The sequence below is a fragment of the Narcine bancroftii genome, chromosome 1 (genome assembly GCF_036971445.1).
Source record: "Narcine bancroftii isolate sNarBan1 chromosome 1, sNarBan1.hap1, whole genome shotgun sequence".
In the NCBI taxonomy this organism is placed as follows: domain Eukaryota; kingdom Metazoa; phylum Chordata; class Chondrichthyes; order Torpediniformes; family Narcinidae; genus Narcine; species Narcine bancroftii.
This window is the reverse complement of record NC_091469.1, coordinates 465,147,341-465,171,651: the sequence shown is the minus strand read 5'-3', so window position 1 is coordinate 465,171,651 and position 24,311 is coordinate 465,147,341. Positions and strand designations below refer to the sequence as shown.

At 42.1% G+C, this 24,311-nt stretch overlaps 1 long non-coding RNA gene across 1 annotated transcript in view; it reads left to right on the top strand.

The window, feature by feature from the left end:
* Positions 1-5: 5 nt before the first annotated feature.
* LOC138753783 (uncharacterized) overlaps positions 6-24,311 on the top strand; it is a 49,569-nt gene continuing 25,263 nt past the window's right edge. Inside the window, exons 1-2 of the long non-coding RNA XR_011351431.1 lie at positions 6-33; positions 4,192-4,396. This is a non-coding gene — a long non-coding RNA (uncharacterized lncRNA). The remainder of the gene's footprint in view (positions 34-4,191; positions 4,397-24,311) is intronic.

The window sequence follows — 24,311 nt, the reverse complement described above, 5'->3', positions numbered from 1 at the left end:
CTTGCTCATTATTCGACAACATGTGAAGGAAGCGTGAGCACGAGAAATTTTCTTTGAATTTTTCCATGAATCTCTTTAAATATCATTATGAATCTCTTTAAAGTTATAGCTTCTTTATATACATTTTGCATCTCTATTGTACATTAAATACTTTGTTATTCATTGATATAAAAGTCTGAATATGAGGCTATGCAAAATGTTTATCGGTTTTATCAACAAATTAAAGCTACATAAAGCAATAGTCACAGAGTTAGATTTATTGGATTAAAGAGACAGAAATTCGAAATATCATAGCTCAAGATTTTGGAAGATGATATTTTGAAATTAGGATATTTTAGAATAAGGAAAGTGTCGTCTAGAGTCAATGACTTTTTATAAGAATATAAAAACATAAGAAACAGGAGTGGGAGTCGGCCATCTGGCCCATCGAGCCTGCTCCGCCATTCAATAAGATCATGGCTGATCTGATCATCGACTCAACTCCACCTACCCACCTTTTCCCCATATCCCTCAATTCCCTTTTTATGTAAAAATCTACCAAACTGAAGCTTAAATAATGGCCAGTGGTGGGACCGTGTTCCAGTGTTGGGGATGGGGGCTGGAGGGAGAGCAGAGGCAGAGTGGTAGTAGTTGATAGCCCCACCTCACAGCTCTAGGTTCCATCCTTGGACACTGTCTGTGTGGAGTTTACATAGTTTCCCCTGGGCCCTCTGATTGTGTCCCACATTACAATGATAAGTTGTTAGGCTAATCAGCTCCTCCAAAGGACCCCTTTGAGCAGTCGGGCTAGGAAGAATCAGGAGGAGGCTGATGGGCGCATACTGGCGAATAGTGAAGTAAATAGCATCATGGGATTGATGAAATTGCTCTGAGAACTGAGTTAAGCTTTGAAGACCCAATCAACTTCCATCTGTTGCGAGCAATGAAGTAGGAAGAGGAGGTGACTGCTCTGTGTGATGAAGGGGCTCTGATTGGGCCTCTACTCAAGAAATAAACAAAAGTTGGTTCCCTTTTACACTCGATTTGGTGGTGTGAGACAGCAAAACCTTTTCAGAATAGAATTATGGAATTTTTTAGAATGTTTATTTAAATTCAAAATTTTGCTTGCGCCTATGGTATTTTTAATGGATTATATTTTTAAAAAACTGAGTTTGGAATTAAAATTAGATAAGTTTCAAATTGCTTTTTGAGACTGGCATTAGCTGTGGCAAGAAAATGTTTGGCTATTACTTGGAAAAATGAGACTGATTTAAGTATTCAACAGTGGCATGTGGAAATGAGGTCCTGTATTCTGCTGGAAAAGATAACGTATAATTTACGTAATAATTATCCTTTTTTTTGTCAAGGTGTGGAGCCTGTATATGAAATATATGGGTTTAAATCAGTAGTAGCTTTTTTTATTTCTCTCCCACTGTTGGGGTTGCACCAAACCATGGCGATATTGAACGATTGTTATGTGAGTTGATCTCCTCTGCTTTTTTTTCCTACTTTCTATTCTTTTTTCTTTTTTTCAGGGTAGTTTAGAAGGGAGTGGGGAGAGGTGGGAGGTGGGTTAGGATTGGGGGTGAGGGACTATAGGGGAGAAAATTCTATGCATATTTGTCTTCTGCTTTGATTGTATCCTTTATTTTGAGTAATAAATAATATATACAAAAGAACAGAAATAAACAAAAGGCCCACCGACTTTCATCCACTTGTCTCTTTATTTCTCCCTACCCCCATTCACTTACTGACATGAATCTGCCAGAATGAGATCACCCACAAATTTGAGGAACAACACCTCATATTCTGTGTGGACACCTGCCAATTGAATGGCATTAACATTGACTTCTCTGGTTTCTGTTAGCCACCCCTCCCCCTTCCTTAGGTCTCCTTACCTCTCTCTCTCCCCTCTCTCTCCCCCCCACTCTCTCTCTCTCTCTCTCTCTCTCTCTCTCTCTCTCTCTCTCTCTCTCTCTCCCCACCCCCTTCTCTTTTCCCTCTGTCTCCTTTTGCAGAGCCAATAACAGCCCCTTCCCCTTTCCCATTCAGTCTTTGGGCTCCATCCACTGTTCCAAAGAAGCCCAACACAAGCTTGAGGTATAGAACCTCTTGCTCTTTCTTGACACCTTGTACCCCTTTGGACTCAATTTTTAATACAGCAATTATGCAGATAACCAGTCTATCATCTAACAGCCCTGTTTAGTTCCAAAGACCTCCTGTAGAAATTTGACAGGATGGATGCTTGTAACCTGGCCTGCCTCAATCTTCTCGGCAAGTGCGGTCACTGTTGCACCTTCCTGACAAGTGAGGAGATGTAGTCTGTCCAAGATAGGTCATCCACTTGCAACGTGCTCAGTATCTCTCTCTCTCTCCTCAGATGCTGACTGATTTGATGGTACTTTCAGCATTTTCACTTGTTTCAGATTTCCGGCAACAGCTTCATTCCACTTTGCACACTTTCAGCATATTCCTTTGTTCATTCCTTTCTTCCAACTAGCCACATTCACCAGGCAATTCAAAAGGTATTGTGTCAGGAAATAAAAGAGTCTTAGACACCGAAACTGGCCAGTCAGCCCATTGTGGTGAAGAGAAGTAAAACCACAGAATGCCTTAGGAACTCAACAAGTCTCGCAGCATCCATAGGAGGTATAGATATATCAGGCCAGAGTCCTTCCTCAAGTTATGAGCTAAAAATAGGCAAAGCCCCTATATTAAAAGATTGGTGAAAAGGGAGGAATGGGAGGGAGAGGAAGACAGACCGACAAATAAAAACTGGTCATTGGATATAATGAGGACAGGAGAGAGTAAAGTGGGAAGCAGATCAGTGGGACTAGGAAAGTGTAAGAGTTTTGGCATGGACTAGAAGGGACATAATGGCCTGTTTCCGTGCTGTAATTGTTATATGATTATATGGTTATATATTGATTGGGGGAGGGGTTGTTGTTTCTGGCTCTGTGAAAGGAGGCAGAGAGAGAGAGAGAGAGAGAGAGAGAGAGAGAGAGAGAGAGAGAGAGAGAGAGAGAGAGGCAGAGCATGAGGAAGGGAGGCATAGGGAAAGATGGGTGGTGGGCAGCGGAGCTAATGGAAACTGGAGACGTAGATGATAACGCCATCTTGTTGGAGGCTGTTCAGACGAAATATGATGTGTTGTTCCTCCAATTTGCAGGTAGTGTCAGTCTGGCATAGATATGTCAGGGATTTGAAATTGGTGGCTTCTGAGAGATCCACACTATTGCAGTGGACAGAGCTGAGGTGCTTAATGAAGTGATTCTCCCTGTCTACGTCCAGTCTCTCCGATATAGAGGAGACCCCTGCAGCTTCGCAAATGAATTATTGCTTCACTTAGAAGGACTGTTTGGGGCCTTAAATGGTGGTGAGGGAGGAGGCGTGGCCACAAGTGGAGCACCTCCTGTGGCCACAGGTGTAGATGCCAAGGGGTGGAAAGAGAGGAGTAGATGAGGGAGTCATGGAGTGAGGGGTCCCTGCAGAAAGCAGAGAGGGGAGCAGCAGGGAAGATGTTTCTGGCAGTCAGCCAGCAGGTTTTCCTCTACACTAATCCCATGGGCATTTCCAGTGCTCATCAAAATGCTCCCTTAAACACTGTGAGGCACTGAATTCACATTCCCCCCTTGTTAGGTAAAAACATCATGAGCTGGGAATGAAGAAGGAGTCACCCAGTGCTGGGCCGTAACAAGATGCAGATGTGACCTTGTACACTCAAGATAAGTGTGGCAATAACAAGATGATGTGTAGCAGACTAACAGAGAAGGGTAGCAACAGCTTATTCATTGGACAATGTAATGGTATGATAATTTACTAAGTACGTATCCTGAGGTATAAAAAAAAACACCACTTGCTGATAACGGCAGAATGCGCCTTCTCCAACTAACACTGTTAGTTGCAAGTGTTACAATCCGGTAATAAAGAACAAAGAACCTTGATTTCGACTCAGTCTGGTGTCTGACTCACTCATTCATGAACAAAGCAGACCTAACACCCTCCCGCAGTGTGTTTCGTATTTCAACCACCCTCTGGATGAAACAAATATTTTTCAAACCTCCTCTAAATCTCCCACCCCTGACCTTAAATCTATGCCTTCTGGTTATAGACACTTCTGCAAAGGGGGGTGGGAAAAAAAATCTCTCCATGTGATCTAACTTTTCATAATTCCATCAGATCTCATTTTGTCATTGCATATTGCTTTCCTAGCTGAACAATCCCAGCAAAACAGGCTGCTCTAGTTGGAACCTAGGTGAACCAAGATCAGCTCATCACAGACTTAAACCAAGGCTGTATTTCGTTTTCTGCAATCCATCATGGGGTACGAGACATCGTGGATAATTTGGGCTTTTACAGAATCAAGACACGAGACAACACAATGGTGGATCTTAAATTGGGTATCGGCAAAAAGAAGGTAAAGATGATACATTTCCTCCCCTAGAGGCCATGGTTCTTATAACAATCCAGTAATTTCATGGCTACTGAGACAGGTTTTTTTCTTAGATTTTGAGATGTTTCATATTTAACTTATTCAACATAGAATGGTGCAACATGGGAACAGGCCTTTTGGCCCACAATGTCTGCTCTGAAAGTGAACTAAAACACTGGGGCTTGCATATGATACAAATCCCTTTAATTCCCTGCATATTCGTGTGTCCATGTTGCAGTCTTTGTGAACATTACTTTTGCACCTGTAAATAATAACATTTAAATCCTCCATCTGCTGCTAGGAGATTTGAACTCGTATCTCTGATTCAATGGTTTGACCTTTGTTTTGTAGCCCAGTAACTTAAGCACTGCACAAACATGGAGAATTCTGGGAATTACTTATCTAGATGTTGTGATTTCCTTCAGAGCCCTTAGCCTCAGCAAGCTCTCAGTACAATCAAATGTCCATTCTTCTGATGAATTTTATTTCATCGTCACTTTTGGGATCTGGCAAGGCTAGTATTGACAGCCTGTCCTTCATTTCCCCCACCCCCCCCCGAGAAAGCGATGATTAGCCATTTCCTGAACTTCGGCAATCTTTCTGATGTAGACATTGGCAGGCAGGCAGTTCCAGTTCAGTACTATACAGGTCTTGGAGGGGAAACTGCAGGTGGTGTTATGTTCCTGTCCTTTTCAATGGTAGACGTTTAAAAGTTGCCATTGGAGTAGCCTGACTGAGTAATTGCAGTGCAAATGTGTTCCTGTGAAGCTCCTCGGGACACTTCATGGAATTAGAATTGCTTTCTGAATTCATGTCACTGGAGCTCTAGAATTTCTCAGCAGTCACAGGATTCAAATTTCGGAGACGTTTGTGTCGTTGCTATAATTCCAAGCCACCCTAATGCGCAAAAAATTGTAAATTCATATGCCCCTCTTAGACCTGCCAACCAAGCTTGGCTTATTCTCATCCCCCAGTGCATTCAACCAGCTGTGGCTATGCTGCTACTGTTCCATCTTACGCTCAGTTTATCAGCTGCACTCTGGCAGATACACAGGGACATATGCGAGAGATGCGATTTTAGCTTCAGTCGCAAGTAAAGCATTTTTTTATGGATTCGACTATAATTAGTTCAAGCTCATGAACAGGGAATTCAATCTTTTTGAGGATGGTTTGATTTCTAGCTGGAGCCTTCAATGTGTTTGTCTTGCATCCTGAGGGCAATCAGGCAATTCTTCCCATTTATAGCACTGTTTGCATCATTTGCATTCATTAGATGTGCTTTTTCAGCTCAATAACATGATGGAGCACTGGTGCCATGTGCACTGACACCAGACATAAAGTAACAAATATGGAACATGAAACTAAAAGGATCCGCCATATGTGATGCATTTACATCAATGCATGTTGAAAAGCCACTCTAGGATGATGAAGCTTTTAACTTGGCCATGAGCTTATTGTGTACTGCGGCCTCAGTTTTCCCTGTTAAAAGTGCCACATGAAAACACGGAACGTGCAACATAGAACGGTACAGGAACAAGTCCTTTGGCACATGAACCCTTGTGCAATGAGCGGGCGTTGATAAGGGGGCTGAAGTCAAGGGAACACTTCGGAGGCAGTGATCGTAAAACGATGGAAATTACCCTGCAGTTTAAAAAGGAGAAACTAACATCAGATATGACAGTATACAAGTGGAATAAAGGGGACTACAGAGGTATGAGAGAGGAACTGGCCAATGTTGCTTGGAAAGGCACACTATCAGGGGGTACGGCAGAGCAGCAATGACGGGAGATTCTGCAAGAAATAAGGAAGGGACAGGACGGGTATATTCCAAAACATAAGAAACATTTAAAAGAAAAAATGACACAACTGTGGCTGCCAAGAGAAGTCAAAGCCAATGTAAAAGAAATGACACGCAAGCAAGCAAAAATGAATGGAAAGAGACATGACTGGAAAGTTTTTTCAAAGCATACCGAAAGCAACTAAGAAGGTAATTTAGAAGGAAAAGATTAACTTTGAAAGAAAGCCAGAAAATAACATAAAAAAGGATACCAGAAGATTTTTAAATCATATGAAGAGATAGAAAGAGGCAAGCATAGATATAGGATGCTGGAGACATTGTAATGGGAGACAAGGAGATGGAAGAGGAACTGAATGAGTATTTTGCCTAAGTTTTCACAGTGGAAGACATTAGCAGCGTACCTGATTTTCAAGGGTGGCAGGGAAAAGGAGTGAGTGCAGTCAAGATCACCAGAGAGAAGGTGATTGAGAAGCTGACTTTTTGAAGTGTAGCTAATTCTCCATGGCAAGATGGGAGACACCCTTGCCTTCAGAATGAAGTCCCTATAGAGATTCCCACTATTCTCTCATAGCTATATAATATTCTATTAGATGCAAAATATCTACCAATATTGCTATTATAACAACACAAAGCTGGATGTGTCCTTTGTCCTCAGCTGGAAGGCGACATAGATATTTGTGTGATCATTGTTAGTACAACTTTTTTGTTGAGTATTACTGTCACTGGTCAAAATCCTGAAATTCTTTACCCAACAACAGTGAGTATCTTTGCCACACAGTCCGCAGTAGCCAAGAAAACGGCTCAGTGTTGCCTTCTTAAGACCATTCAAGAAAGCAATGCCATTTAAAAAAAAAAATTGAGATACAGCATTGTAGCTGGCCCTTCCAGCCTAAAACTTGCAATGCTCAACTACGCCAATTAACCCACTAACCTGCACATGTTTGAAACGTGGGAGGAAACCAGTGCCCTTGAAGAAAATACACAGAGTCATGGGGAGAGCATAAAAAATCTCCTTACTGACAGAGGCGGATTTGAACCCTAGTGTAATAGCGTTGCATTAATTGAGCCACCCTAATTCTGAAATTATCATTTGGCTTGTAGCAATGGTTGGTCGGCCTTCTGGAGGAGTAACTACGTTCTTCTGAGAATGAGACTAGGATGAACTCCACAGATAAAATGGGTCTGTGGACTGAATGTATCCCCCACAGGTGAGGAATGTGGAGATTGAAAGCTGCTTGTGGTAAAAAAAAATTCCATAACTCCACAAGTAAATTAAATGTAATTTGATGAAAACTTGGTGTAAAAGGAATGGCGTTAGGATACCAGGGATGTATTATTGAGGCTCTGTTGGGCACTTGTAAGTCCTTACTTGGAGTACTGTTCACAGTTTTGGGTGCCTTATTTGAGAAAAGATGTGCTGGCATTGGTGACGGTTCAGAGAATATTTACCAGAATGATACCAGGAATGAAAGGGCTAGCTTGTCGGCTCTTGGACTGCAGAGTACAGAAGTGTGAAGGGGGATTTCATAGATCTGAAAAGGTTGTTTCCCATGCAAGGGGTGTCAAGGATAAACGGGCATAACTTCAGGATGAAAGAGCATCAATTTAAAACTGAGATGTGGAAAAATGTCTGAAGCCAAAGAGTTGTGATTCTGTGGAACTTGTTGGCACAGGCAGCTGTGAAAGTGAGGTCATTGGGTGTATTTAAGGAAGAGATTGACAGGTATTTAATTAGTCAGGGCATCAAGAGTTAAGAGGAAAAGGTTGGGCAATGGGACTGAGTGGGAGGATGGATCAGCTCATGATTAGAATGGTGGAGCAGACTTGATGGGCTAATGGGCCTCCTTCTACTCCTATATCTTGTGATCTTGTGACCTTTCATATCTCTAAGTTCATCTCACGACAGTTTCACAGCCAATTAAATATTTCTGAAATATTTAAAATAGTCACTTATCGATTATAGGAATATTGCCGCCATTTTACAGAGCAAGCTCCCACAAGCTGCACTCCCTGCGCATCTCCTTTAAATTTTCTCCACTTATTTTTAATTCATGACCTCCAGTATTTGACATTTTTACACTGAACATAGAAACAAAATCATAGAACATAATACATATCTATGCTGAACATAATGCTGAAAGTAAACTAAATCTCTGCAGCTTGGAGGAAATTAGAAGAAAATGAACTATCAAGGGCTTAGAGGTGGAGAGGGTCAAGAACTTGAAATTCCTAGATGTCAACGACTCTGAGGTTCCGTCCTGGAGCCTCCACGTTGATGCAGTCATGAAGAAGGCCATACTTCGTGAGGAGTCTGAGAAGATTCGGTATGTCACCAAAGGCTATCAAAAACTTCTACAGTTGTACTGTGGAGAGCCTTCTGGCTGGTTCCACCTCTGTCTGGAATGGGGGCGCCAACATTCAGGATAAGAGAAAATTCCAGAGGGATACTAACTCGGCCTGCAACATCACAGACACCAGAGGGCATATACAAGATATCTCAAGAAAGCTGCCTCTACCCTCAAAGACCCCCCCCCCCCCCACCACCCAGGCCATGCCCTCTTCACTCTGCTACCATCGGGACAAAAGTACAGGAGCCTAAAGGTGAGCACTTAGCATCATAAGGACAGCTTCTTCCCTGCTGGTCTCAGATTCCTTAATGATCAATGAACCAAAGCCTTTTTGTGCACTATTTATTTTTTGTAAGGTCTTTATATGAATGTTTTACACTGTGATGCTGCCACAATACAATTTCCTGACTTGTTTATATTAAATTCTGATTCTGACACGATACATTCCCGTCTATTCTCTGCATAGTCATGTATCTATCTAGGATTTCTTATACACTTCCACAACTACCTGGCAACTCATTCCAGGCATCTAACAAACTGTGTAAAAGTCTTTACCTTTAAATTTCCAACCCATCACCTTAAGTGCATGAGCTCCAGTACTTGATATTTTTAACCTGGGTTAAAAAAAAAAGATTTCGACTACTCTATCAAGCTCAATCATAATTTTACAAATTTCTATCAGGTCTCCCATCAGCCCCCGATGTTGACTAACCTCCCACCAGAGCATATAAAGTCTAATCCAGGCAGCATCTTGGTAAGCCCCTCTGTACCCTTTCAAGAGTTGACATCCTTCTGGTAATGGGGTGACCAGAACTGTACACAAGACTCCAAGTGCAGCCAAACCAAATTTTTATGCAGCTGGAACTTGATATCCTTACATTTGTGCTCAATGACCCACCCTCTGAAATCATACACCCTTTTTTACCACCCTATCTATTTGTGTGGCTGTTTTCAAGGAGCAATAGACTTGGGCATCTAGATCTCTCAACGCTTTTAACAGTCCTTCCATTAACTGTGTACTTTCCCTTTACATTTGACTTCCCAAAGAGCAACACCTCACACGTATCTGGATGAAACTCCATCAGCCATTTCTCTACCAACATTTTAACTGATTATTATTCTTTTTTCTTTGGCTTGGCTTCGCGGACGAAGATTTATGGAGGGGGTAAAAGTCCACGTCAGCTGCAGGCTCGTTTGTGGCTGACAAGTCCGATGCGGGACAGGCAGACACTGTTGCATTATTTGACAACCCTCTAAACTGATCATAACTTCATTACTCATTGTATCATCCGCAAACTTGCTAAACTTCCCACCTACTGATGTCTTTTCACAGTGAAAGAATCGTTTTAATGCAACTATCTTCATCTTAATTCCTCCTTACCACGTTGTGCTTTTATTGTCTTGACATAATCTGCCGAATCCTCTCCTCTTCACATGGAAGCTTTATGCTCTCTTATTTGATTAAGTCAGAGGAGATAATTGTGGACTTCAGGAGGACCAGGAATGACCACCTTCTGCTACACATCAACAAGTCTGAAGTGGAGATAGTGGAGAGCTTCAAGTTTCTTGTCACCTATCACGACACTTAACTTCTCATTTTTCAGGAAGGAGCAACAGTGATTGCACTTCCTGAGGAGATTGAAGTGGGCAAGGCTACCAGCCACCATTATGTCAACCTCCTAAAGGATCACTCTCGAGAGTGTCCTAACAGGCAGCATCACGGTGTAGAGAAATAGATTGGACATCAAGCCACAAGACCTTAAGTATGGTAGAGAGGATCAGTGGTGTCTCTCTCCATCCACCCCATCAATGTGAAGAACCAGGATCATCATCTGAAGAGGGCATGCAAAATCATTGAGGACCACCCTACACACAGCATCTTTCATCTACTCTCATTGGAGAAGAGATACAGGAGTATCAGAGCCAGCACGACCAGACTGAGAAACATATTCTTCCCATGGGCAGTGAGAACACTGAATGACCAAAGGACCAGCTCTCACTAACTATCCAAGATTCTCATATTCATGAAGCAATACTTATTCTGCATATGTATTGTGTGTATGTGTGTTATATTTAATTGTGTATCTGTGTGTTTAACACTGAGAACCAGAAAACGCTTTTTAATTTGGTTGTACTTGACTTAATCAGGTGACAATAAACTTGACTTAACTTGCTGACTGTGTTAGGATAGATACTCATGGAACCATTGCACTGGACAACAATTTTTTTTCCCAAAAGGTTTGTTTCCTGAAAAAACAATGGGGGATTAATAAAGACAACTTCACGCTGAACTCAAGGATAATTTTAGATTTGCTGTATTACGTAGAAAGTTGGGGAAACACTGAATTAACTTTTATTGAATTTAGCATGAAGCGTGTACTCAGCACAAACATAACAGAATGTATCACAGCTGTTGCAACGTTGCTGAGACATTTCTGCTGTATTGAATCATTCTGAAGAAAATAAATGCTATTTTTAAGTAGATCCACGATGGTGTTGCCTAAAGAACATGTGCATCAACATGCATTTATCTTATATCAATGTAATGCACAACATCTGTATATGTGAGCTGCTTTATAGCCTGTCTGCATCTATCCTGACTAAGCAATCGTAGGCCGAAGACAACATTTGCACAGCATAGGTATGGACTGGCCAAAGCAGCTTGCTTCATGGGCAATATACTAGTACACTTAAAAGTATGACAGGAAATCACAAGAATAGATTTTATCTCATAAGAATGGTTCATAATAGGAAAGTTTTAAGGTGATTTTCATGATCACTAACCCCAAATCCATAAAATACACCCCAAAGTGTCCAGAAAGCAAAATCTTTGTTATCCAGTGTTATTGAGGTGTGATGAGTTTTATCAGAAAGTTTTTCAGTTTTGTCAATCGAGATAGCAATCACTCAGCAGCATTTAAAGTGTGGATTATTTTGTTGGACCACTCTAATGTTTACCTTGACATTGCTGGCAAACTCAGCATTTAATGTCTGTGCCAAATATCCGATAACTAAGTGGCTTGCTGGTCATTTCATCGTCCACTTGAGAAGCAATCACTCCAAGTGTAGGTTATCATTATTGTTGGGATTGTGCAGGACAGAATTCCCTGATATTTTAGTCCCAGTCTGTAACTAACCCACACGACCAATAAAATATGAAGCTCTGGTGAGACCACACTTTGTTCTATGTTCTTTTCATGTACAACTGTTCAGGCTGAATCTCTTTGTCTCTTGAACTGTTCTCAAATCTAACTGTCTGTTCACAAACTAAAATCTCTTCATAGCTACAAAACCTTGATGAATCTTTCGGAGCAACATCTTAGTCATTCACCTTTTACCCTATTTTCAAACTGTGTGTGCCAGCTGTGAATTGAACTACACCCTAACTCCTGTACTACATCTATAAATGAGAACTCTTTAGCTTTCAGCAATGCTACCAGGTGAGTGAGAGTGTGAGTCATTTCAAAGCTGTTTTCCAAAGGAAATATTCTTTTGCTTTGTTCCTTCATTAGAGTGTTCAAAGCCTGTACCTTCTCATCATCATCTTCTATCTTGAGAATTAAAGGATACTGTGGCTTGTGAAAAATATCCTTGATTCACACACTTTCTGATAGACCCAGTCTACTATGAAATTAGTCTGTGCCTAATCCATGGATCCTTTCATTTCCCTCTAAACTGTGTGGCATGGCAGTACTGAAGGAGATGGAAGGAGAGAGAGAGAGAGAGAGAGAGAGAGAGAGAGAGAGAGAGAGAGAGAGAGCGAGAGAGAGAGAGAGAGAGAGAGAGAGGATTTAAGATCAATTAATTATGCAATGTGAACATCTACAAGTTGAACATTTCTTGTAATCTTGATATTTGTTTAAGATGTCTGTGTGCTTGGCTATGCAAGTGAAACATTGTTGACAGATGGATATAGGGGAGTCTATATTTTTGCACAAATGCATTACAATAAACACTTTCTCAAAATCTAGAGATTGTGTCAGTGGACCTTGCATCATCTTCAAGTTTTGATATCTCTTCAGCTCAATCCAGCAGCGTACATTCATACTTAAATCTGTGCTGGCTGTTCCTTGTGGCCAGTGAATGCCTTGGATGAGCAATGTCTACTCTACGTTGGTATTGGTACACAGCATAACTCATGTGCTTCAGACCTCGATCTATTGTGTAGAATAGGGATCAAATTAATGACGTTTATTAACTTTCACAACAGGAAATCCTGATGCGTATTAATTCATAAAGTCAAGTCAAGACACCTTTATTCAGCATTTATACCATGCTCGCACTGAAAAGATGAGAGTGTTCCTCCAGGAACACGGAGCATATTTACATAAATAGAAGTTAGAATAAAAGATAAACTCATTAAAATATTAAAACATATACAGTGAAAGTCCATGGTACCCTATCCACAAATATTTTGGGAATTCAGGAGACCGATGGGTTGGTGGAAAAAAAACTGTTGCTTTTGCCCAATCTGGACATAAGGGCCTGAGTGCCGCAGTATCTCCTACCAGATGGCAGAAGGGAGAACAGTTTACGTGAGGGGTGTGTGGAGTCCTTCACAATATTTATTGCCTTTCACCTGCATCGAGTGTTGTAGATGTCCTTCATCATGGGAAGAGAGCCCCCAGTGGTCTTTTCCACTGATGTCACTATCCTCTGCAGGGTCTTACGGTCCGAGGAGGTGCAGCTTCCAAACCAGACGGTGATGCAGTTGCGCAGGATGCTGTCGATGCATCCTCCGTAGGATGTAGTGAGGATAGAGGGTGGAGATGAATCTCAGCCTTCGCAGGAAGTAAAGGAGCTGATGGGCTTTCTTGGCTATGTGAGATTCTCTGCCAAGTGCACTCCAAGGAACTTGATACACTGTCAATTGTCAGTGGAGTGTGGTTCCCTCAGAGCCCTCCTGAAGTCGACAACCATCCCTTTTGTTTTTTAACGTTCAAGTACCAGTTGCTGGCTCTGCACCAGTCTGTTAGCGACTGCATCTTACCTCGGCATCTTACTAATCAGGCCCACCACTGCTGTGTCGTCAGCGAACGTGATGTATTGATCTGCATAGTCATGGGTCAGCAGAGTGAACAGCTGTGGACTAAGCACGCAGTCCTGGGGGTGGGGTAGGGGGGGGGTCCTCCAACCTCAGTGTGATTGTCTTGGAGGTGCTGTTGCCAATCTGGACTGCTTGAGGTCACCCCGACAGGAATTGGGAATCCAATTGCAGTGGGAGGTGTTTAGACCCAGCAGGCGCAACTTCCTTATCAGGTACCAAGGTATGAAAGCTGAGCTTAAGATAGAATGTATTTATTGAGTGAAGAGCCTTGTTCCATGATTCGATATTGCTGCCCAATTAAGCCAACTTCGTCTTCAAAGACTAAATAGTCAATTTCCAGCTATTAAGAGATCTATCTGCATAAGTTCGAATCACATCGGCTATCTTAACTAAACCACTATGAGCTCGTGGAAAATGACACCTTTCTGATTCAGTGCTGGCCGCATACAGATTCCACTTACTTGCACAGATGTTTTCACACACTCATGAGAAGTAGTCACCTCATTTATTACAGGTTTTTAAAAAAAATCCTCATTATGCTCTAGGACTCTCAATGTCAACGCCAAGGTAAAACAATTCTGATCAGCCGAACGGAAAACAAAAAGGACAACAGAGGTGGATCCAGTAACTTCGCTGTTCCTGGGAGATTCAGAATATTTGTGCCAGAATACTGCAGCTATTTCTCCGGACTCGAGCACTTCCTGCTGGTGTCATACTGCATTCTTTCTTCTTCTTTGGCTTAGTTTCGCGGACGAAGATTTATGGAGGGGTAATATCCACATCAGCTGCAGGCTCGTTTGTGGCTGACAAGTCCGATGCGGGACAGGCAGACACGGTTGCAGCGGTTGCAAGGGAAAATTGGTTGGTTGGAGTTGGGTGTTGGGTTTTTTCTCCTTTGTCTTTTGTCAGTGAGGTGGGCTCTGCGGTCTTCTTCATAGGAGGTTGCTGCCCGCCAAACTGTGAGGTGCCAAGATGCAAGATCCGGGTTGGAGGTGATATCAGCCCACTGGCAGTGGTCAATGTGGCAGGCAGCAAGAGATTTCTTTAAGCAGTCCTTGTACCTTTTCTTTGGTGCACCTCTGTCACGGTGGCCAGTGGAGAGCTCGCCATATAACACGATCTTGGGAAGGCGATGGTCCTCCATTCTGGAGACGTGACCCACCCAGCGCAGCTGGATCTTCAGCAGCGTGGACTCGATGCTGTCGACCTCTGCCATCTCGAGTACTTCGACGTTAGGGATGAAAGCGCTCCAATGGATGTTGAGGATGGAGCGGAGACAACGCTGGTGGAAGCGTTCTAGGAGCCGTAGGTGATGCCGGTAGAGGACCCATGATTCGGAGCCGAACAGGAGTGTGGGTATGACAACGGCTCTGTATACGCTAATCTTTGTGAGGTTTTTCAGTTGGTTGTTTTTCCAGACTCTTTTGTGTAGTCTTCCAAAGGTGCTATTTGCCTTGGCGAGTCTGTTCTCTATCTCGTTGTCGATCCTTGCATCTGATGAAATGGTGCAGCCGAGATAGGTAAACTGGTTGACCGTTTTGAGTTTTGTGTGCCCGATGGAGATGTCGGGGGGCTGGTAGTCATGGTGGGGAGCTGGCTGATGGAGGACCTCCATTTTCTTCAGGCCAAACATTTTGGCAGTTTCCGCAAAACAGGACGTCAAGCGCTGAAGAGCTGGCTCTGAATGGGCAACTAAAGCGGCATCGTCTGCAAAGAGTAGTTCACGGACAAGTTGCTCTTGTGTCTTGATGTGAGCTTGCAGGCACCTCAGATTGAAGAGACTGCCATCCGTGCAGTACCGGATGTAAACAGCGTCTTCCTTGTTGAGGTCTTTCATGGCTTGTTTCAGCTTCATGCTGAAGCTGGTGCAATAGGAATCCAGTAGTAACACCACAAGGATGTTTCATACAATCAGCATGTGTTAACATGGCCCTGAAGTTGCTCCAAAGCGAACACGAATACAGCTGCCAAAACAAACTTTTAATCACTTTGCAAAGCGTGGGCTCTCCGTTACAAGAAGCACTGCCACGAGTCGCTAAATTACTACAAAAAAAGAGACCAACTCATGGCTTACAGTATCACCTCATTCATGGTTTCTAATCTCTAGTTTTCCGAAACATTCAAATAGACTGCTCCCTGTAAATAAAATGCTCTGGGGATTCATTGGTTAGTCTCATAGCACTTCACCAAATAAGGAGCTCCTTATCAGCTCCCAAGCTGATAAAGAGAAAGGAATGCAGCACCCCCCCCCCCCCAACTTCACCCTTCCGATCAACATTTTTGTGGTGGCACACCACCAGCCTATTGCAGGGGGCAAGCTCTGTACCTGCAGGAGTATAAGGGGACAGGACAACACCTGGCTGGCTGTCAATCAGTCGGCCTGAATGGATCAAGCCACACCCGGTCGGGTGTCAATCACCCTCCTGAGGCCTCACTCAGAGTTGCTGCAGCCACAGCCAACCTGGCTCTGTGGAAGTCTTTGTGGATTAAAGCCAGTTGTACAGTCTTTACCTTGTGTGTGTCTGATTCTGGCTAACAGCGCACCACAATTTTAAAATTTACATTTGGATTATCTTCTAAAATCTTCTTTCTCATGTGCCAAGCAACGTCTACAACAAGAGAAATATTTGATGTTTCAGGCTGACAGCCCTTTGACTGGTTCTGAAGCCATTTCAAATAAAATCTTGTCTCCTTGTCTTCAAGAGATAAAACCAATGAGCTCAAAGTGAGAAATCCATTCATTTAACAGTGAATATTGATATTTTTTGGTGGAAAAACAGTGGCTGCATTAATCTCCAAACTGGGAATGCACTTTAGAATTCTTCCCCTCAACCTCTTCACTTCACTGTTTCTCTCCACCCCTTCAAGATGCTTCTAAGCATCTCTCTTGGGCCAAGAGAGGGGAAGTCGACTTTTGTCAGAGCCAACTACAGTCGAGATTAAGTTACATTTCTGAAATTAATTTCCCCACCTAATGCTTATCCCTGAATCAACCTTAATAATAGGACATTTTTGTGGTACTGGTTGCCTGAAGTTTGTGAGAGCATGCAGCTTGAAAATTGGCTGTCACATTTTCTATGTCACAATAATTAAGACAATGCTAAGGAAGCTCTGAAAATGAGAATTGTTTCATATATAGGCCTGCCCTTCAAGCAGTGGCCTACATCCTTCTGCTGATCCGCAATCGGCAACCTCAAGCAACCAGCCACTGACAAAATATTTTTAAAAAACCTGAGGAAAATAAATAAATCCGAAAATCAATGAGAATAAATAAAAATTTAAATAAATGCTTAAAATTGTAAAAGTAAATGTTCTATGAGGTAAACCTTTCGTGAAATATGGGAGTAAATATTCATCCAGTGGAGTGCCTTGGCCATGCTTTGCTTGTAGCAGGTGTTCGAATGAAGTTGTGCTTGAATAAAAGGACATCACCCAGGATGAAGAGCTGGTTGATGTCGCTCACCATTGGGGTGAATCTCTTAAAGTAATCCTTGCTTAGTAGGAGCCTTTATCTTTATTAGTACATTATTAAGTATATTCATAAGACTTTATCTGTAAACTTGGGGGAGGGGGTTATTTATAATACTATTCATCTTCTGGGCAGCTCCTTGGATGGGAGGAAATAAAAAAAATGGTTAAATGATTTCCACGAATGTGACTGAAAATAAAGTAAAATGATACAAGGTTTATATATTCCTCGAAGTGAAGTTTGTTCAGTGTAAATACAGTGTAGCATTTTTCTCCTTTAAACTGTTCATTCTTAATGCAGGTACATTAGTTATGCATTGTAAGAGTGAGTCTCAAGCAACTAGAAAACTCACTTATCCAGCAGCTACCAATCCCTCAGGAGGTTTTACTGTACACTGTAGGGGACTTGTTCCCTTTTATGCCATGATCTGAGAATTCAAACACAACTTTATTCAAGTATTCATGGTACCCTCCAGGAGACAAAATGAGAAAATGCCGAAAATGTACAGCCGAATGATCGGAAGGGATGGAAGGATGGCATCAAGCATCAATTGCTGATCTTTCCAATGTTTTGTTTTTTGTTTTTTTGGAATATTCAGATATATTTTTTTTTAATTACCTGATATTCGGCAGAAGGAGGAACATTGATAAGTGATGATGAAGCAATTTTGACTTTTAAAAACTCAATAACGAACAGGAATTGCAGTGTACGTCTTGCTGCCTTGTTTGGAGTTATCGTTTCTTCACGCCACATCCCATTGGGATTTTTCCATTAGAAATAAACTGTCATGCAGTACAGTCAGCAGCTGTTTCTCTCTGCTGTTGCGTGGAGATTCAGGAACTCCAGCTGTTTTCTCTGCCTGTAACATCAGATACAGTTTTCCTGGCAGAGTAATGCCCATCCCCCTCATTGCAGTGTTGACCATGAGAAGTCTCAAAGTCACTTTTAGTCATGTACTGCTCCTCAGCCTGACTCACCTCTTCCATAGTGATCATCCACTTGCAGGACCTTTCCATTTCCAGAGTCTCCTTTGCTGTGATTTACAATTTTCCAAAGCTGTGTGCTGTCATTGAAATACTTGTGATTGAATTTCCTGATTCATGCAGATAGGTGACTCCAATTAAGATAGCTAGTCTTTATAACCATATAACAATTACAGTGCGGAAACAGACCATATCGGCCCTTCTAGTCTGCACCGATTTAAGTGAAACTTCACTAGTTCCGCCTAACTGCTCCCTGCCCATAACCCTCCAACCCCTTCACATCCATGCACTCATCCAACCTCCTCTTAAATGACCCTGCTGCAACCTCCTCTTCTAGAAGGTCATTCCACTCAGCCACCACTCTCTGTGAAGAAGCTTCCTCTTAAGTTAATTCTAAAGTTTTGACCCCTCACCCTTAACTTATGACCCCTTGTTCCAATCTCTCCTACCCTCAAGGGGAAGAGCCTATTCACAGCTACTCTATTCCCCTCATAATTTTAAATACCCCTATCAAATCCCCTCTCAACCTTCTACGCTCCAATGAATAAAGACCCAGTCTACTCAGTCTTTCTCCATATTCAAGGTACTGCAATCCAGGCAACATTTTAGTAAATTTTCTCTGCACCTTCTCTACCTTATTGATATCCTTCCTATAATTTGGGGACCAGAACTGCTCACGATATTCCAAACTTGGCCTCACCAGTGTCTTGAACAGTCTCAACATCACCTCCCAGCTCCTATATTCTATGCTTTGATTTATAAAGGCCAGCATACCAAAAGCCTTCTTCACCACCCTATCTACATGAGAAGCCACCTTCAAAGAACGATGAACTGTTATTCCAAGATCTCTCTGTTCCTCTGAGCAAATTGAATAAAACTTTGTGAAGGAGTAATCTAGCTGAATTGAGATATCTCCATCAAGAAAGAGGTACAGGAGCATTAATGTCAGGACTGCCAGGCTGAGGAAGGCCTTCTTCCAGCAGGCTCTGAGATTGAGATTGAGGAATGTTATCCTGTAACTAAGTAAACAGTGAGGTTTAATTTTATTTTAAATTACACCTTTATATTATTGAGATGATTATTATGTGGTGTGTATCATGTGTGCATGTGTGTACACCGTGGTCCAGAGAAATGCTGTTTCTTCTGGTTGTATATGTACAGTTAGATGATTATAAACTTTTAATGAAAAATGATAGGTTGCAGACATTGTGATTGTGCTAAACACACTGAAATGCTGGACCTGAGTCCTTCTTCAAGGAAGAATCGTAAAAGCCAGAATTAGGATATATCAGAAAGTCTCAGACTTCAAATAATGGGGGAAAAATCCAGACCAGCACAAGGTGTTAATTGGATATGATAAGGGACTAGGTCGAATTTATCATGTCTGTGCAAAAGGGAGGGGGAGAGGGAAGAAGGGGGTGGGCGGGGTTTAACGAAAGCTTGAGAAGTCGATTTTAATGTCATTTGGTTAGAAGGTTCTCAGTTGGAAGATAAGGTGTTCTTGGACTGGAACTTGAAAAAAAAAGCTTGTTTTGCCTCCTATCCAGGCACATCTGCCTTAGCAGAGTGCAGCTTTTAGGCCAAGAATAAAAACGGCAGTACAAAGGATAAATTCACACAAAAAAAAAACAGGCAGTGTTAGAGTTGAGATATAAGTGAGAAGAGCACTTGTAATGAATGCAAGGAGAGGATCGACCAGTGTCAGCTCGCAAAATGTTGCATTATATTTGGTGGGGGAATGAACCCTGCTTCCACATCTGTGCAAGTGGTTCATGTCAGCTTGATTTACGTGTGACAAAGCCTCTGTGATTAGTAAGGGATTGCTTAAGATGGTATGTGAGTGGAAAGACAAAGTTTGAAAACCACTGTTTTAATCGTGCACTGTTTCATAACTCCAAAGGAAATGGGTCAATGACAATTTTTTCTCAAGCAAAATATTTCAATAACAATTGGGTCTAGAGCAGTGATTCTCAACCTTCCCTTCCCACTCACATACCACCTTAAGCAATCCTTTACTAATCACAGAGCACCGATGGCATAGGGGTTACTTAAAGTGGCATGTGAGTGGAAAGAAAAAGGTTGGGAACCATTGCGCTACACGGAAACATGACGTTGTCAACCATCCATTTAAACTCACTGCACATGAATATCTTTTTTACATTCCCAATATTGTCATTAACTCCCCCTCCCCCCCACCCCTCTCATACCCTGCCACTCATCAACACTCTATGTATGGATAATTTATAATGAGAAATTAACCTCCAAACTTGCAGATTGTTGGGATGAGGGAGGTATTTGACTTGCCACATTTCTTCCTGGCTTCCTTATAATTCTCATCATTCCTGCCTGAGCTTTACTTCCTCAGCCTCTTTCTTCCTCTTTGCTAAATTTTCCATCTCTCTTGTCAACCTTTACCCTACCATCCTTTCCCTGTCTCAGTGGGACAAACCTATCCAAAAACCCTACCATTATAATTAGACCTTGCCCTAATTTAACATTTCAACTGCTCCTATGCTTTGTCCATAGGTATGCTAAAAGTTAGGGAGTTGTGGTCACTGTCTCCGAAGTGCTCATCCACCGAGATGTCTGTCCCCTGACCAGGTTCATCATTGCCCAGTACTAAATCCAGCATGGCCTCCTCTCCAGTTGGCCTATCCAGATACTGTGTCAGGATTCCTTCCTTGGCACACCTAACCAATTCTGCCCAATCTGAACTGTTTGCATTAAGGAGGTACCTTATTGAAGAGACAATAATGAGAAAATAACATGCAGGAACAACAGGATGATTAGGGCTATCTTGATCAAAAATGTGTCACCATAGACTCAATAGCTGAGAGCCATAACATTATCCAACCAATCCCAAATTCCATTCCTTGATTTCCAAATAATTTTCTAATTTTTCATAATTTCAATGAAACTGATCCTTATCTCGAAAACGCTCACCTATTGACACTTTCACCACTTGCCTGGTGCTGAACTGTCTCTTCTCTCTTATGTAGTGGCTCCAGGGTGGCGCATTTAGCAGAGTGGTTCATGCAATGCTATTATAACATCAGCGACATGGATTTGAATCCAAGGTGTCTGTAAAGAGTTTGTACACTCTCCCGTGTCCGCATAGATTTCCCCCGGCACTCTGGTTTCTTCCCATCCAAAACGTATAGGTTGATTGGGCTATTTGAGCAGCACGGGCTCATGGGCTGGAAAGGCTTAACATAACATAACATAACATAACAATTACAGCACGGAAACAGGCCATTAGGCCCTTCTAGTCCGCACCAAACCAAACACCCCTTTCTAATCCCACCTCCCTGCACAATGCCCATAACCCTCCATCTTCCTCTCATTCATATACCTGTCCAACCTTTTCTTAAATAATACAATTGACTCCGCCGCCACTATTTCTCCCGGAAGATCATTCCACACAGCTACCACTCTCTGAGTAAAGAAGTTCCCCCTCATGTTACCTCTAAACCTCTGCCCCTTAATTCTTAACTCATGTCCTCTTGTTTTAATCTTTCCTCCTCTTAACGGAAATAGTCTATCCACATCCACTCTGTCTATCCCTTTCATAATCTTAAATACTTCTATCAAATCCCCTCTCAACCTTCTACGCTCCAAAGAATAAAGACCCAATCTGTCCAATCTCTCCCCATACTCCAGATGCTTAAACCCAGGCAACATTCTGGTAAACCTTCTCTGCACTCTCTCCACTCTGTTTATATCCTTCCTATAATTAGGCGACCAGAACTGCACACAGAACTCCAAATTAGGCCTCACCAACGTCTTATACAATCTCAACATCACCTCCCAACTCCTATATTCCATGCAATGATTGATAAAGGCCAGCATACTAAAAGCCTTCTTCACCACCCTATTCACGTGAGTTTCTACCTTCAGGGAACGATGTACCGTCACTCCTAAATCTTTCTGCTCTTCTGTATTCCTCAATGCTCTCCCATTTACCACATATGTCCTATTCTGATTCTTCTTACCAAAATGAAGCACCTCACACTTATCAGCATTAAATTCCATCTGCCATTTTTCAGCCCACTTTTCTAAGCAGCCCAAATCCCTCTGCAATCCTAGAAAAACCTTCTTCATTATCCACTATTCCACCTATCTTAGTATCGTCTGCATATTTACTAATCCAATTCACCACCCCATCATCTAGATCATTAATGTATATAACGAACAACAATGGGCCCAATACAGATCCTTGAGGCACACCACTGGTCACCGGCCTCCAACCTGACAGACAATTATCCACTACCACTCTCTGGCCTCTCCCTTTCAGCCAATGTTCAATCCATTTGACTATCTCAAAATTTATACCTAAAGACTGCACCTTCCTAACTAACCTTCCATGTGGTACCTTATCGAAGGCCTTACTGAAGTCCATATAGACAACATCCACTGCGCTACCCTCATCCACATTCCTAGTCACCTCTTCAAAAAATTCAATCAGATTGGTCAAACATGACCTTCCTCCCACAAATCCATGTTGAGTGCTCCTGATCAGACCCTGTCTATCCAGATGTTTATAAGTACTATCTCTAAGAATTTTCTCCATTAATTTACCTACCACAGATGTCAAACTTACAGGCCGATAGTTGCCAGGCTTCCTCCTTGAACCCTTTTTAAATAACGGAACCACATGCGCAATGCGCCAATCATCCGGCACTATCCCCATATCTAATGACATTCGAAAAATTACCGCCAGAGCCTCTGCTATTTCCTCCTTCACTTCTCTCAATGTCCTGGGGAAGATCCCGTCTGGTCCCGGAGACTTATCCACCTTTATATTCTTCAAAAGCCTTAAAACTACACCTTTTGTAATCTCTATATTCCCCATATTTACCCAATTTGCTTTTTTTATCCCACATCTCCCAATATCCTTCTCCTTAGTGAATACCGAAGAAAAGAAACTGTTCAATATCTCCCCCATTTCTCTAGGTTCCACACACAGTTTTCCACTCTGATTTTCTAAGGGACCAATTTTGTCTCTAGCTTTCCTCTTACCATTAACATATTTGTAGAACTCTTTTGGATTAGTTTTCACCCTGCTTGCCATAGTTTTCTCGTACCTTCTTTTAGCTTTCCTAATTCCTCTCTTAAGATTCCTCTTACATTCAATGTATCTTTCAAACATCTCCTTAACTCCATGCTTCTTATATCTAATGTACGCCTCCCTTTTTCTTCGAACCAAGTTTCCAATATTCCTTGAAAACCACGGCTCTCTCAAACCTTTAGCCCCTCCTTTTAACCTAACAGGAACATAAAGCTTTTGCACTCTTAAAATCTGATCTTTAAAAGACTTCCATCTCTCTACTACATCCTGCCCATAAAACAAATTGTCCCAATGCACACCCTGCAAGTCCTTTCGCATCTCCTCAAATCTAGCTTTTCCCCAATCAAAAACCTCAATCCTTGGCCCTGATTTCTCTCTTTCCATAATGACATTGAAGCTGATGGCATTATGATCACTGGACCCGAAGTGCTCGCCAACACTAACCTCCGTCACTTGACCCATCCCATTTGCCAACAGTAGATCTAACACTGCTCCTTCTCTGGTCGGCACCTCTACATATTGTTGTAAAAAACTATCTTGCACACATTTCACAAACTCTAACCCATCCATTCCTTTCACAGAATGTGTTTCCCAATCTATATGTGGAAAATTAAAATCTCCCATAATTACAACCCTGTGCTTATCACAAATATCTACTATCTCCCTACAGATTTGCTCCTCTAGGTCTCGGTCCCCTCCGGGTGGTCTATAATACACCCCTACAAGTGTAACCTCTCCTTTCCTACTCCTCAGTTCCACCCAAATAGCCTCCGTGGATGTGCCCTCTAATCTATCCTTCCTAGGTACCGCTGTAATATTTTCCCTGACAAGCAATGCAACCCCACCTCCTCTTGCCCCTCCGACTCTATCACACCTAAAACAACGAAACCCAGGGATATTCAGTTGCCAATCACATCCCTCCTGCAACCATGTCTCACTAATCGCTACCACATCATACTTCCAAGTATCAATCCACACCTTCAGCTCATCCACCTTTTTTACAATACTCCTGGCATTAAAATATATGAATTTCAGGGATTTCCCATTTTTTAATCCCTGTTTTCCCTCATCTTTAAGAACAACATTATTTACTTTTCCTGACAATTGCCCTTCATCTTCTTCCAGAGCATTTCCCTTCTCTATCACCTGCCCATCCATATTCAAATACTTACTACAAACTTTCATTG